The sequence below is a fragment of the Ambystoma mexicanum genome, chromosome 11 (assembly GCF_040938575.1).
Source record: "Ambystoma mexicanum isolate Mex_15411 chromosome 11, UKY_AmexF1_1, whole genome shotgun sequence".
Taxonomy (NCBI): domain Eukaryota; kingdom Metazoa; phylum Chordata; class Amphibia; order Caudata; family Ambystomatidae; genus Ambystoma; species Ambystoma mexicanum.
The window spans coordinates 1179561329-1179574114 of NC_090934.1; the positions used below are offsets into that span (position 1 = coordinate 1179561329).

At 50.9% G+C, this 12786-nt stretch overlaps 11 non-coding genes across 11 annotated transcripts; all 11 read left to right on the top strand.

The window, feature by feature from the left end:
* Positions 1–729: 729 nt before the first annotated feature.
* On the top strand, positions 730–812 carry TRNAL-CAG (transfer RNA leucine (anticodon CAG)). The gene has a single exon. It is a non-coding gene; the product is annotated as a tRNA-Leu (tRNA).
* A 1580-nt stretch (positions 813–2392) lies between these two features.
* TRNAL-CAG (transfer RNA leucine (anticodon CAG)) lies at positions 2393–2475 on the top strand. Its single transcript has one exon. It is a non-coding gene; the product is annotated as a tRNA-Leu (tRNA).
* Positions 2476–4055: 1580 nt separating this feature from the next.
* TRNAL-CAG (transfer RNA leucine (anticodon CAG)) lies at positions 4056–4138 on the top strand. Its single transcript has one exon. It is a non-coding gene; the product is annotated as a tRNA-Leu (tRNA).
* A 1030-nt stretch (positions 4139–5168) lies between these two features.
* Positions 5169–5251, top strand: TRNAL-CAG (transfer RNA leucine (anticodon CAG)). The gene has a single exon. It is a non-coding gene; the product is annotated as a tRNA-Leu (tRNA).
* A 482-nt stretch (positions 5252–5733) lies between these two features.
* Positions 5734–5816, top strand: TRNAL-CAG (transfer RNA leucine (anticodon CAG)). The gene has a single exon. It is a non-coding gene; the product is annotated as a tRNA-Leu (tRNA).
* A 1020-nt stretch (positions 5817–6836) lies between these two features.
* Positions 6837–6919, top strand: TRNAL-CAG (transfer RNA leucine (anticodon CAG)). Its single transcript has one exon. It is a non-coding gene; the product is annotated as a tRNA-Leu (tRNA).
* A 482-nt stretch (positions 6920–7401) lies between these two features.
* On the top strand, positions 7402–7484 carry TRNAL-CAG (transfer RNA leucine (anticodon CAG)). The gene has a single exon. It is a non-coding gene; the product is annotated as a tRNA-Leu (tRNA).
* A 1570-nt stretch (positions 7485–9054) lies between these two features.
* Positions 9055–9137, top strand: TRNAL-CAG (transfer RNA leucine (anticodon CAG)). Its single transcript has one exon. It is a non-coding gene; the product is annotated as a tRNA-Leu (tRNA).
* Positions 9138–10717: 1580 nt separating this feature from the next.
* TRNAL-CAG (transfer RNA leucine (anticodon CAG)) lies at positions 10718–10800 on the top strand. Its single transcript has one exon. It is a non-coding gene; the product is annotated as a tRNA-Leu (tRNA).
* A 1030-nt stretch (positions 10801–11830) lies between these two features.
* Positions 11831–11913, top strand: TRNAL-CAG (transfer RNA leucine (anticodon CAG)). The gene has a single exon. It is a non-coding gene; the product is annotated as a tRNA-Leu (tRNA).
* Positions 11914–12395: 482 nt separating this feature from the next.
* Positions 12396–12478, top strand: TRNAL-CAG (transfer RNA leucine (anticodon CAG)). Its single transcript has one exon. It is a non-coding gene; the product is annotated as a tRNA-Leu (tRNA).
* The last annotated feature ends 308 nt before the right edge of the window (positions 12479–12786 follow it).

The following is a 12786-nucleotide window of genomic DNA, read 5'->3' on the forward strand; positions in this document are numbered from 1 at the left end:
AGGGATTGAACCCTGCACGTCTGTGCCAGTAGTCGTTGTATGAGTGCTGCCCTGCCTGTGATTATTCTTTTGGGAGGAATTGGGAGACTTTAATGCAATAGGAGAGGATTTTAGGCGGGTGGTCTTTGAGACTTTCCAACATTGCCTCTAAGCCGCATCTGAGGGGTGCAAATGGCAGAGTCAGGATGGCCGAGTGGTCTAAGGCGCTGCGTTCAGGTCGCAGTGGGTTCGAATCCCACCTCTGACATGTCTGTAACAGATTTTTTCTTTTCATTTGATTGTAACATTCCAGGCGTCCTATAACTGCTGGCCAAGGCTTTCTGGAACAGGGAGATGGAGTTGGAGCACGCACTGCAGGCCTCATGGTTGATTTCCAGTGCTTCCTGTATTTCCTCGCTTCTTTTTTGGGAAAGTGAACTCCAGTGAAAAACCATCTTTGGACTGGGCCGGCCTTGTGGACATGCAAACGGGCGCACCGCGACATTTTGCCTTTGGAAAAAATGCATAAAGAACCCAATGTGTTGTCCTTTTAACTGGGCCTAGTGGGAATGAAGTGACATTTTTAAAATGGATGGGGAGGGTGGTGGGTTAGGAGGGGTGGGTGGGATGCGCGAGAGTATATTCCTGGCAGACTGTGGAGACATTTTAGGAAATCCAAGAGGATTTAAGTGTGGTCAAAGACTTGCCAACATAGCCTCTAAGCCGATTCAGGCGAGCGCCTAAGGCAGAGTCAGGATGGCCGAGTGGTCTAAGGCGCTGCGTTCAGGTCGCAGTCTCCTCTGGAGGCGTGGGTTCGAATCCCACTTCTGACATGCCTGAAATGGGTTTTTACTTTTCATGTGATTGCATTCCACGCTTCCTATAACTGCCGGCCACGGATTTCTGGAACAGGGAGATGGAGTTGGAGCTTGCTCCACACACTCCCGTCCTCCAGCTAGGTCTGCAGTTGGTCCTGGAATGCTTGACTGCCCTTTTGGCAGGTGTACTACAGTGCTTAAATGAAAAACCGTCTTAGGACTGTGCTAGCTTTGTGGACTTGCAAATGGGCGCAGCGCGGCATTTTGTCTTTGGAAAAAATGCATAAAGAACCCAACGTCTTGTCCTTTTCACTGGGCCTAGTTGGAATGAAGTGACCTATTTGAAATGGGGGTCAGGTGGAAAGTTAGTGTGACATAGTGGGAGGCAGATGGAGGAGTGAGTGGGGGGAAGCGAGAGGTAAAAAGGCAGGCAGAGGAGTGAACACAGTTCTTCCTCCTCGCCCTCTGCCCAACCAACCACCTGCCTGCCCAAACGGCCCCGAACGGCCACGAACGGCCATTGTATATAGGCTTTGCTGGCAGAACTCTTTAGCCCTGTAATTTAGAGTGAGTCCTGTGCAGGAGTACAGGGAGATCAGGCCGGCCCATACACAGTCCTTTCAGCCTAAACAGGCTCCCCGGCACTAGTGCCCAACCTCTTGTGACCAAGAAGGCTCTAGCACACTGCCTGAACCTCCTGAAGGGTTGGACACAGTGCATGCTTTTATTTGCATAAACCAGCCCGCCTCCTGCCTTCCTATTTCCTGAGGTGTAGTTGCTTGTGTCTGTTAACAGGTGGCAGGCAGCACCGTTCTGCAGAAACATGAAAGACTCATGTGTGCTTGTGACAAGTAGCTGCTGTACATAGGGATTGAACCCTGCACGTCTGTGCCAGTAGTCGTTGTATGAGTGCTGCCCTGCCTGTGATTATTCTTTTGGGAGGAATTGGGAGACTTTAATGCAATAGGAGAGGATTTTAGGCGGGTGGTCTTTGAGACTTTCCAACATTGCCTCTAAGCCGCATCTGAGGGGTGCAAATGGCAGAGTCAGGATGGCCGAGTGGTCTAAGGCGCTGCGTTCAGGTCGCAGTGGGTTCGAATCCCACCTCTGACATGTCTGTAACAGATTTTTTCTTTTCATTTGATTGTAACATTCCAGGCGTCCTATAACTGCTGGCCAAGGCTTTCTGGAACAGGGAGATGGAGTTGGAGCACGCACTGCAGGCCTCATGGTTGATTTCCAGTGCTTCCTGTATTTCCTCGCTTCTTTTTTGGGAAAGTGAACTCCAGTGAAAAACCATCTTTGGACTGGGCCGGCCTTGTGGACATGCAAACGGGCGCACCGCGACATTTTGCCTTTGGAAAAAATGCATAAAGAACCCAATGTGTTGTCCTTTTAACTGGGCCTAGTGGGAATGAAGTGACATTTTTAAAATGGATGGGGAGGGTGGTGGGTTAGGAGGGGTGGGTGGGATGCGCGAGAGTATATTCCTGGCAGACTGTGGAGACATTTTAGGAAATCCAAGAGGATTTAAGTGTGGTCAAAGACTTGCCAACATAGCCTCTAAGCCGATTCAGGCGAGCGCCTAAGGCAGAGTCAGGATGGCCGAGTGGTCTAAGGCGCTGCGTTCAGGTCGCAGTCTCCTCTGGAGGCGTGGGTTCGAATCCCACTTCTGACATGCCTGAAATGGGTTTTTACTTTTCATGTGATTGCATTCCACGCTTCCTATAACTGCCGGCCACGGATTTCTGGAACAGGGAGATGGAGTTGGAGCTTGCTCCACACACTCCCGTCCTCCAGCTAGGTCTGCAGTTGGTCCTGGAATGCTTGACTGCCCTTTTGGCAGGTGTACTACAGTGCTTAAATGAAAAACCGTCTTAGGACTGTGCTAGCTTTGTGGACTTGCAAATGGGCGCAGCGCGGCATTTTGTCTTTGGAAAAAATGCATAAAGAACCCAACGTCTTGTCCTTTTCACTGGGCCTAGTTGGAATGAAGTGACCTATTTGAAATGGGGGTCAGGTGGAAAGTTAGTGTGACATAGTGGGAGGCAGATGGAGGAGTGAGTGGGGGGAAGCGAGAGGTAAAAAGGCAGGCAGAGGAGTGAACACAGTTCTTCCTCCTCGCCCTCTGCCCAACCAACCACCTGCCTGCCCAAACGGCCCCGAACGGCCACGAACGGCCATTGTATATAGGCTTTGCTGGCAGAACTCTTTAGCCCTGTAATTTAGAGTGAGTCCTGTGCAGGAGTACAGGGAGATCAGGCCGGCCCATACACAGTCCTTTCAGCCTAAACAGGCTCCCCGGCACTAGTGCCCAACCTCTTGTGACCAAGAAGGCTCTAGCACACTGCCTGAACCTCCTGAAGGGTTGGACACAGTGCATGCTTTTATTTGCATAAACCAGCCCGCCTCCTGCCTTCCTATTTCCTGAGGTGTAGTTGCTTGTGTCTGTTAACAGGTGGCAGGCAGCACCGTTCTGCAGAAACATGAAAGACTCATGTGTGCTTGTGACAAGTAGCTGCTGTACATAGGGATTGAACCCTGCACGTCTGTGCCAGTAGTCGTTGTATGAGTGCTGCCCTGCCTGTGATTATTCTTTTGGGAGGAATTGGGAGACTTTAATGCAATAGGAGAGGATTTTAGGCGGGTGGTCTTTGAGACTTTCCAACATTGCCTCTAAGCCGCATCTGAGGGGTGCAAATGGCAGAGTCAGGATGGCCGAGTGGTCTAAGGCGCTGCGTTCAGGTCGCAGTGGGTTCGAATCCCACCTCTGACATGTCTGTAACAGATTTTTTCTTTTCATTTGATTGTAACATTCCAGGCGTCCTATAACTGCTGGCCAAGGCTTTCTGGAACAGGGAGATGGAGTTGGAGCACGCACTGCAGGCCTCATGGTTGATTTCCAGTGCTTCCTGTATTTCCTCGCTTCTTTTTTGGGAAAGTGAACTCCAGTGAAAAACCATCTTTGGACTGGGCCGGCCTTGTGGACATGCAAACGGGCGCACCGCGACATTTTGCCTTTGGAAAAAATGCATAAAGAACCCAATGTGTTGTCCTTTTAACTGGGCCTAGTGGGAATGAAGTGACATTTTTAAAATGGATGGGGAGGGTGGTGGGTTAGGAGGGGTGGGTGGGATGCGCGAGAGTATATTCCTGGCAGACTGTGGAGACATTTTAGGAAATCCAAGAGGATTTAAGTGTGGTCAAAGACTTGCCAACATAGCCTCTAAGCCGATTCAGGCGAGCGCCAAAGGCAGAGTCAGGATGGCCGAGTGGTCTAAGGCGCTGCGTTCAGGTCGCAGTCTCCTCTGGAGGCGTGGGTTCGAATCCCACTTCTGACATGCCTGAAATGGGTTTTTACTTTTCATGTGATTGCATTCCACGCTTCCTATAACTGCCGGCCACGGATTTCTGGAACAGGGAGATGGAGTTGGAGCTTGCTCCACACACTCCCGTCCTCCAGCTAGGTCTGCAGTTGGTCCTGGAATGCTTGACTGCCCTTTTGGCAGGTGTACTACAGTGCTTAAATGAAAAACCGTCTTAGGACTGTGCTAGCTTTGTGGACTTGCAAATGGGCGCAGCGCGGCATTTTGTCTTTGGAAAAAATGCATAAAGAACCCAACGTCTTGTCCTTTTCACTGGGCCTAGTTGGAATGAAGTGACCTATTTGAAATGGGGGTCAGGTGGAAAGTTAGTGTGACATAGTGGGAGGCAGATGGAGGAGTGAGTGGGGGGAAGCGAGAGGTAAAAAGGCAGGCAGAGGAGTGAACACAGTTCTTCCTCCTCGCCCTCTGCCCAACCAACCACCTGCCTGCCCAAACGGCCCCGAACGGCCACGAACGGCCATTGTATATAGGCTTTGCTGGCAGAACTCTTTAGCCCTGTAATTTAGAGTGAGTCCTGTGCAGGAGTACAGGGAGATCAGGCCGGCCCATACACAGTCCTTTCAGCCTAAACAGGCTCCCCGGCACTAGTGCCCAACCTCTTGTGACCAAGAAGGCTCTAGCACACTGCCTGAACCTCCTGAAGGGTTGGACACAGTGCATGCTTTTATTTGCATAAACCAGCCCGCCTCCTGCCTTCCTATTTCCTGAGGTGTAGTTGCTCGTGTCTGTTAACAGGTGGCAGGCAGCACCGTTCTGCAGAAACATGAAAGACTCATGTGTGCTTGTGACAAGTAGCTGCTGTACATAGGGATTGAACCCTGCACGTCTGTGCCAGTAGTCGTTGTATGAGTGCTGCCCTGCCTGTGATTATTCTTTTGGGAGGAATTTGGAGACTTTAATGCAATAGGAGAGGATTTTAGGCGGGTGGTCTTTGAGACTTTCCAACATTGCCTCTAAGCCGCATCTGAGGGGTGCAAACGGCAGAGTCAGGATGGCCGAGTGGTCTAAGGCGCTGCGTTCAGGTCGCAGTCTCCGCTGGAGGCGTGGGTTCGAATCCCACCTCTGACATGTCTGTAACAGATTTTTTCTTTTCATTTGATTGTAACATTCCAGGCGTCCTATAACTGCTGGCCAAGGCTTTCTGGAACAGGGAGATGGAGTTGGAGCACGCACTGCAGGCCTCATGGTTGATTTCCAGTGCTTCCTGTATTTCCTCGCTTCTTTTTTGGGAAAGTGAACTCCAGTGAAAAACCATCTTTGGACTGGGCCGGCCTTGTGGACATGCAAACGGGCGCACCGCGACATTTTGCCTTTGGAAAAAATGCATAAAGAACCCAATGTGTTGTCCTTTTAACTGGGCCTAGTGGGAATGAAGTGACATTTTTAAAATGGATGGGGAGGGTGGTGGGTTAGGAGGGGTGGGTGGGATGCGCGAGAGTATATTCCTGGCAGACTGTGGAGACATTTTAGGAAATCCAAGAGGATTTAAGTGTGGTCAAAGACTTGCCAACATAGCCTCTAAGCCGATTCAGGCGAGCGCCTAAGGCAGAGTCAGGATGGCCGAGTGGTCTAAGGCGCTGCGTTCAGGTCGCAGTCTCCTCTGGAGGCGTGGGTTCGAATCCCACTTCTGACATGCCTGAAATGGGTTTTTACTTTTCATGTGATTGCATTCCACGCTTCCTATAACTGCCGGCCACGGATTTCTGGAACAGGGAGATGGAGTTGGAGCTTGCTCCACACACTCCCGTCCTCCAGCTAGGTCTGCAGTTGGTCCTGGAATGCTTGACTGCCCTTTTGGCAGGTGTACTACAGTGCTTAAATGAAAAACCGTCTTAGGACTGTGCTAGCTTTGTGGACTTGCAAATGGGCGCAGCGCGGCATTTTGTCTTTGGAAAAAATGCATAAAGAACCCAACGTCTTGTCCTTTTCACTGGGCCTAGTTGGAATGAAGTGACCTATTTGAAATGGGGGTCAGGTGGAAAGTTAGTGTGACATAGTGGGAGGCAGATGGAGGAGTGAGTGGGGGGAAGCGAGAGGTAAAAAGGCAGGCAGAGGAGTGAACACAGTTCTTCCTCCTCGCCCTCTGCCCAACCAACCACCTGCCTGCCCAAACGGCCACGAACGGCCATTGTATATAGGCTTTGCTGGCAGAACTCTTTAGCCCTGTAATTTAGAGTGAGTCCTGTGCAGGAGTACAGGGAGATCAGGCCGGCCCATACACAGTCCTTTCAGCCTAAACAGGCTCCCCGGCACTAGTGCCCAACCTCTTGTGACCAAGAAGGCTCTAGCACACTGCCTGAACCTCCTGAAGGGTTGGACACAGTGCATGCTTTTATTTGCATAAACCAGCCCGCCTCCTGCCTTCCTATTTCCTGAGGTGTAGTTGCTCGTGTCTGTTAACAGGTGGCAGGCAGCACCGTTCTGCAGAAACATGAAAGACTCATGTGTGCTTGTGACAAGTAGCTGCTGTACATAGGGATTGAACCCTGCACGTCTGTGCCAGTAGTCGTTGTATGAGTGCTGCCCTGCCTGTGATTATTCTTTTGGGAGGAATTTGGAGACTTTAATGCAATAGGAGAGGATTTTAGGCGGGTGGTCTTTGAGACTTTCCAACATTGCCTCTAAGCCGCATCTGAGGGGTGCAAACGGCAGAGTCAGGATGGCCGAGTGGTCTAAGGCGCTGCGTTCAGGTCGCAGTCTCCGCTGGAGGCGTGGGTTCGAATCCCACCTCTGACATGTCTGTAACAGATTTTTTCTTTTCATTTGATTGTAACATTCCAGGCGTCCTATAACTGCTGGCCAAGGCTTTCTGGAACAGGGAGATGGAGTTGGAGCACGCACTGCAGGCCTCATGGTTGATTTCCAGTGCTTCCTGTATTTCCTCGCTTCTTTTTTGGGAAAGTGAACTCCAGTGAAAAACCATCTTTGGACTGGGCCGGCCTTGTGGACATGCAAACGGGCGCACCGCGACATTTTGCCTTTGGAAAAAATGCATAAAGAACCCAATGTGTTGTCCTTTTAACTGGGCCTAGTGGGAATGAAGTGACATTTTTAAAATGGATGGGGAGGGTGGTGGGTTAGGAGGGGTGGGTGGGATGCGCGAGAGTATATTCCTGGCAGACTGTGGAGACATTTTAGGAAATCCAAGAGGATTTAAGTGTGGTCAAAGACTTGCCAACATAGCCTCTAAGCCGATTCAGGCGAGCGCCAAAGGCAGAGTCAGGATGGCCGAGTGGTCTAAGGCGCTGCGTTCAGGTCGCAGTCTCCTCTGGAGGCGTGGGTTCGAATCCCACTTCTGACATGCCTGAAATGGGTTTTTACTTTTCATGTGATTGCATTCCACGCTTCCTATAACTGCCGGCCACGGATTTCTGGAACAGGGAGATGGAGTTGGAGCTTGCTCCACACACTCCCGTCCTCCAGCTAGGTCTGCAGTTGGTCCTGGAATGCTTGACTGCCCTTTTGGCAGGTGTACTACAGTGCTTAAATGAAAAACCGTCTTAGGACTGTGCTAGCTTTGTGGACTTGCAAATGGGCGCAGCGCGGCATTTTGTCTTTGGAAAAAATGCATAAAGAACCCAACGTCTTGTCCTTTTCACTGGGCCTAGTTGGAATGAAGTGACCTATTTGAAATGGGGGTCAGGTGGAAAGTTAGTGTGACATAGTGGGAGGCAGATGGAGGAGTGAGTGGGGGGAAGCGAGAGGTAAAAAGGCAGGCAGAGGAGTGAACACAGTTCTTCCTCCTCGCCCTCTGCCCAACCAACCACCTGCCTGCCCAAACGGCCACGAACGGCCATTGTATATAGGCTTTGCTGGCAGAACTCTCTAGCCCTGTCATTTAGAGTGAGTCCTGTGCAGGAGTACAGGGAGATCAGGCCGGCCCATACACAGTCCTTTCAGCCTAAACAGGCTCCCCGGGACTAGTGCCCAACCTCTTGTGACCAAGAAGGCTCTAGCACACTGCCTGAACCTCCTGAAGGGTTGGACACAGTGCATGCTTTTATTTGCATAAACCAGCCCGCCTCCTGCCTTCCTATTTCCTGAGGTGTAGTTGCTTGTGTCTGTTAACAGGTGGCAGGCAGCACCGTTCTGCAGAAACATGAAAGACTCATGTGTGCTTGTGACAAGTAGCTGCTGTACATAGGGATTGAACCCTGCACGTCTGTGCCAGTAGTCGTTGTATGAGTGCTGCCCTGCCTGTGATTATTCTTTTGGGAGGAATTGGGAGACTTTAATGCAATAGGAGAGGATTTTAGGCGGGTGGTCTTTGAGACTTTCCAACATTGCCTCTAAGCCGCATCTGAGGGGTGCAAATGGCAGAGTCAGGATGGCCGAGTGGTCTAAGGCGCTGCGTTCAGGTCGCAGTGGGTTCGAATCCCACCTCTGACATGTCTGTAACAGATTTTTTCTTTTCATTTGATTGTAACATTCCAGGCGTCCTATAACTGCTGGCCAAGGCTTTCTGGAACAGGGAGATGGAGTTGGAGCACGCACTGCAGGCCTCATGGTTGATTTCCAGTGCTTCCTGTATTTCCTCGCTTCTTTTTTGGGAAAGTGAACTCCAGTGAAAAACCATCTTTGGACTGGGCCGGCCTTGTGGACATGCAAACGGGCGCACCGCGACATTTTGCCTTTGGAAAAAATGCATAAAGAACCCAATGTGTTGTCCTTTTAACTGGGCCTAGTGGGAATGAAGTGACATTTTTAAAATGGATGGGGAGGGTGGTGGGTTAGGAGGGGTGGGTGGGATGCGCGAGAGTATATTCCTGGCAGACTGTGGAGACATTTTAGGAAATCCAAGAGGATTTAAGTGTGGTCAAAGACTTGCCAACATAGCCTCTAAGCCGATTCAGGCGAGCGCCTAAGGCAGAGTCAGGATGGCCGAGTGGTCTAAGGCGCTGCGTTCAGGTCGCAGTCTCCTCTGGAGGCGTGGGTTCGAATCCCACTTCTGACATGCCTGAAATGGGTTTTTACTTTTCATGTGATTGCATTCCACGCTTCCTATAACTGCCGGCCACGGATTTCTGGAACAGGGAGATGGAGTTGGAGCTTGCTCCACACACTCCCGTCCTCCAGCTAGGTCTGCAGTTGGTCCTGGAATGCTTGACTGCCCTTTTGGCAGGTGTACTACAGTGCTTAAATGAAAAACCGTCTTAGGACTGTGCTAGCTTTGTGGACTTGCAAATGGGCGCAGCGCGGCATTTTGTCTTTGGAAAAAATGCATAAAGAACCCAACGTCTTGTCCTTTTCACTGGGCCTAGTTGGAATTAAGTGACCTATTTGAAATGGGGGTCAGGTGGAAAGTTAGTGTGACATAGTGGGAGGCAGATGGAGGAGTGAGTGGGGGGAAGCGAGAGGTAAAAAGGCAGGCAGAGGAGTGAACACAGTTCTTCCTCCTCGCCCTCTGCCCAACCAACCACCTGCCTGCCCAAACGGCCCCGAACGGCCACGAACGGCCATTGTATATAGGCTTTGCTGGCAGAACTCTTTAGCCCTGTAATTTAGAGTGAGTCCTGTGCAGGAGTACAGGGAGATCAGGCCGGCCCATACACAGTCCTTTCAGCCTAAACAGGCTCCCCGGCACTAGTGCCCAACCTCTTGTGACCAAGAAGGCTCTAGCACACTGCCTGAACCTCCTGAAGGGTTGGACACAGTGCATGCTTTTATTTGCATAAACCAGCCCGCCTCCTGCCTTCCTATTTCCTGAGGTGTAGTTGCTTGTGTCTGTTAACAGGTGGCAGGCAGCACCGTTCTGCAGAAACATGAAAGACTCATGTGTGCTTGTGACAAGTAGCTGCTGTACATAGGGATTGAACCCTGCACGTCTGTGCCAGTAGTCGTTGTATGAGTGCTGCCCTGCCTGTGATTATTCTTTTGGGAGGAATTGGGAGACTTTAATGCAATAGGAGAGGATTTTAGGCGGGTGGTCTTTGAGACTTTCCAACATTGCCTCTAAGCCGCATCTGAGGGGTGCAAATGGCAGAGTCAGGATGGCCGAGTGGTCTAAGGCGCTGCGTTCAGGTCGCAGTGGGTTCGAATCCCACCTCTGACATGTCTGTAACAGATTTTTTCTTTTCATTTGATTGTAACATTCCAGGCGTCCTATAACTGCTGGCCAAGGCTTTCTGGAACAGGGAGATGGAGTTGGAGCACGCACTGCAGGCCTCATGGTTGATTTCCAGTGCTTCCTGTATTTCCTCGCTTCTTTTTTGGGAAAGTGAACTCCAGTGAAAAACCATCTTTGGACTGGGCCGGCCTTGTGGACATGCAAACGGGCGCACCGCGACATTTTGCCTTTGGAAAAAATGCATAAAGAACCCAATGTGTTGTCCTTTTAACTGGGCCTAGTGGGAATGAAGTGACATTTTTAAAATGGATGGGGAGGGTGGTGGGTTAGGAGGGGTGGGTGGGATGCGCGAGAGTATATTCCTGGCAGACTGTGGAGACATTTTAGGAAATCCAAGAGGATTTAAGTGTGGTCAAAGACTTGCCAACATAGCCTCTAAGCCGATTCAGGCGAGCGCCAAAGGCAGAGTCAGGATGGCCGAGTGGTCTAAGGCGCTGCGTTCAGGTCGCAGTCTCCTCTGGAGGCGTGGGTTCGAATCCCACTTCTGACATGCCTGAAATGGGTTTTTACTTTTCATGTGATTGCATTCCACGCTTCCTATAACTGCCGGCCACGGATTTCTGGAACAGGGAGATGGAGTTGGAGCTTGCTCCACACACTCCCGTCCTCCAGCTAGGTCTGCAGTTGGTCCTGGAATGCTTGACTGCCCTTTTGGCAGGTGTACTACAGTGCTTAAATGAAAAACCGTCTTAGGACTGTGCTAGCTTTGTGGACTTGCAAATGGGCGCAGCGCGGCATTTTGTCTTTGGAAAAAATGCATAAAGAACCCAACGTCTTGTCCTTTTCACTGGGCCTAGTTGGAATGAAGTGACCTATTTGAAATGGGGGTCAGGTGGAAAGTTAGTGTGACATAGTGGGAGGCAGATGGAGGAGTGAGTGGGGGGAAGCGAGAGGTAAAAAGGCAGGCAGAGGAGTGAACACAGTTCTTCCTCCTCGCCCTCTGCCCAACCAACCACCTGCCTGCCCAAACGGCCCCGAACGGCCACGAACGGCCATTGTATATAGGCTTTGCTGGCAGAACTCTTTAGCCCTGTAATTTAGAGTGAGTCCTGTGCAGGAGTACAGGGAGATCAGGCCGGCCCATACACAGTCCTTTCAGCCTAAACAGGCTCCCCGGCACTAGTGCCCAACCTCTTGTGACCAAGAAGGCTCTAGCACACTGCCTGAACCTCCTGAAGGGTTGGACACAGTGCATGCTTTTATTTGCATAAACCAGCCCGCCTCCTGCCTTCCTATTTCCTGAGGTGTAGTTGCTCGTGTCTGTTAACAGGTGGCAGGCAGCACCGTTCTGCAGAAACATGAAAGACTCATGTGTGCTTGTGACAAGTAGCTGCTGTACATAGGGATTGAACCCTGCACGTCTGTGCCAGTAGTCGTTGTATGAGTGCTGCCCTGCCTGTGATTATTCTTTTGGGAGGAATTTGGAGACTTTAATGCAATAGGAGAGGATTTTAGGCGGGTGGTCTTTGAGACTTTCCAACATTGCCTCTAAGCCGCATCTGAGGGGTGCAAACGGCAGAGTCAGGATGGCCGAGTGGTCTAAGGCGCTGCGTTCAGGTCGCAGTCTCCGCTGGAGGCGTGGGTTCGAATCCCACCTCTGACATGTCTGTAACAGATTTTTTCTTTTCATTTGATTGTAACATTCCAGGCGTCCTATAACTGCTGGCCAAGGCTTTCTGGAACAGGGAGATGGAGTTGGAGCACGCACTGCAGGCCTCATGGTTGATTTCCAGTGCTTCCTGTATTTCCTCGCTTCTTTTTTGGGAAAGTGAACTCCAGTGAAAAACCATCTTTGGACTGGGCCGGCCTTGTGGACATGCAAACGGGCGCACCGCGACATTTTGCCTTTGGAAAAAATGCATAAAGAACCCAATGTGTTGTCCTTTTAACTGGGCCTAGTGGGAATGAAGTGACATTTTTAAAATGGATGGGGAGGGTGGTGGGTTAGGAGGGGTGGGTGGGATGCGCGAGAGTATATTCCTGGCAGACTGTGGAGACATTTTAGGAAATCCAAGAGGATTTAAGTGTGGTCAAAGACTTGCCAACATAGCCTCTAAGCCGATTCAGGCGAGCGCCTAAGGCAGAGTCAGGATGGCCGAGTGGTCTAAGGCGCTGCGTTCAGGTCGCAGTCTCCTCTGGAGGCGTGGGTTCGAATCCCACTTCTGACATGCCTGAAATGGGTTTTTACTTTTCATGTGATTGCATTCCACGCTTCCTATAACTGCCGGCCACGGATTTCTGGAACAGGGAGATGGAGTTGGAGCTTGCTCCACACACTCCCGTCCTCCAGCTAGGTCTGCAGTTGGTCCTGGAATGCTTGACTGCCCTTTTGGCAGGTGTACTACAGTGCTTAAATGAAAAACCGTCTTAGGACTGTGCTAGCTTTGTGGACTTGCAAATGGGCGCAGCGCGGCATTTTGTCTTTGGAAAAAATGCATAAAGAACCCAACGTCTTGTCCTTTTCACTGGGCCTAGT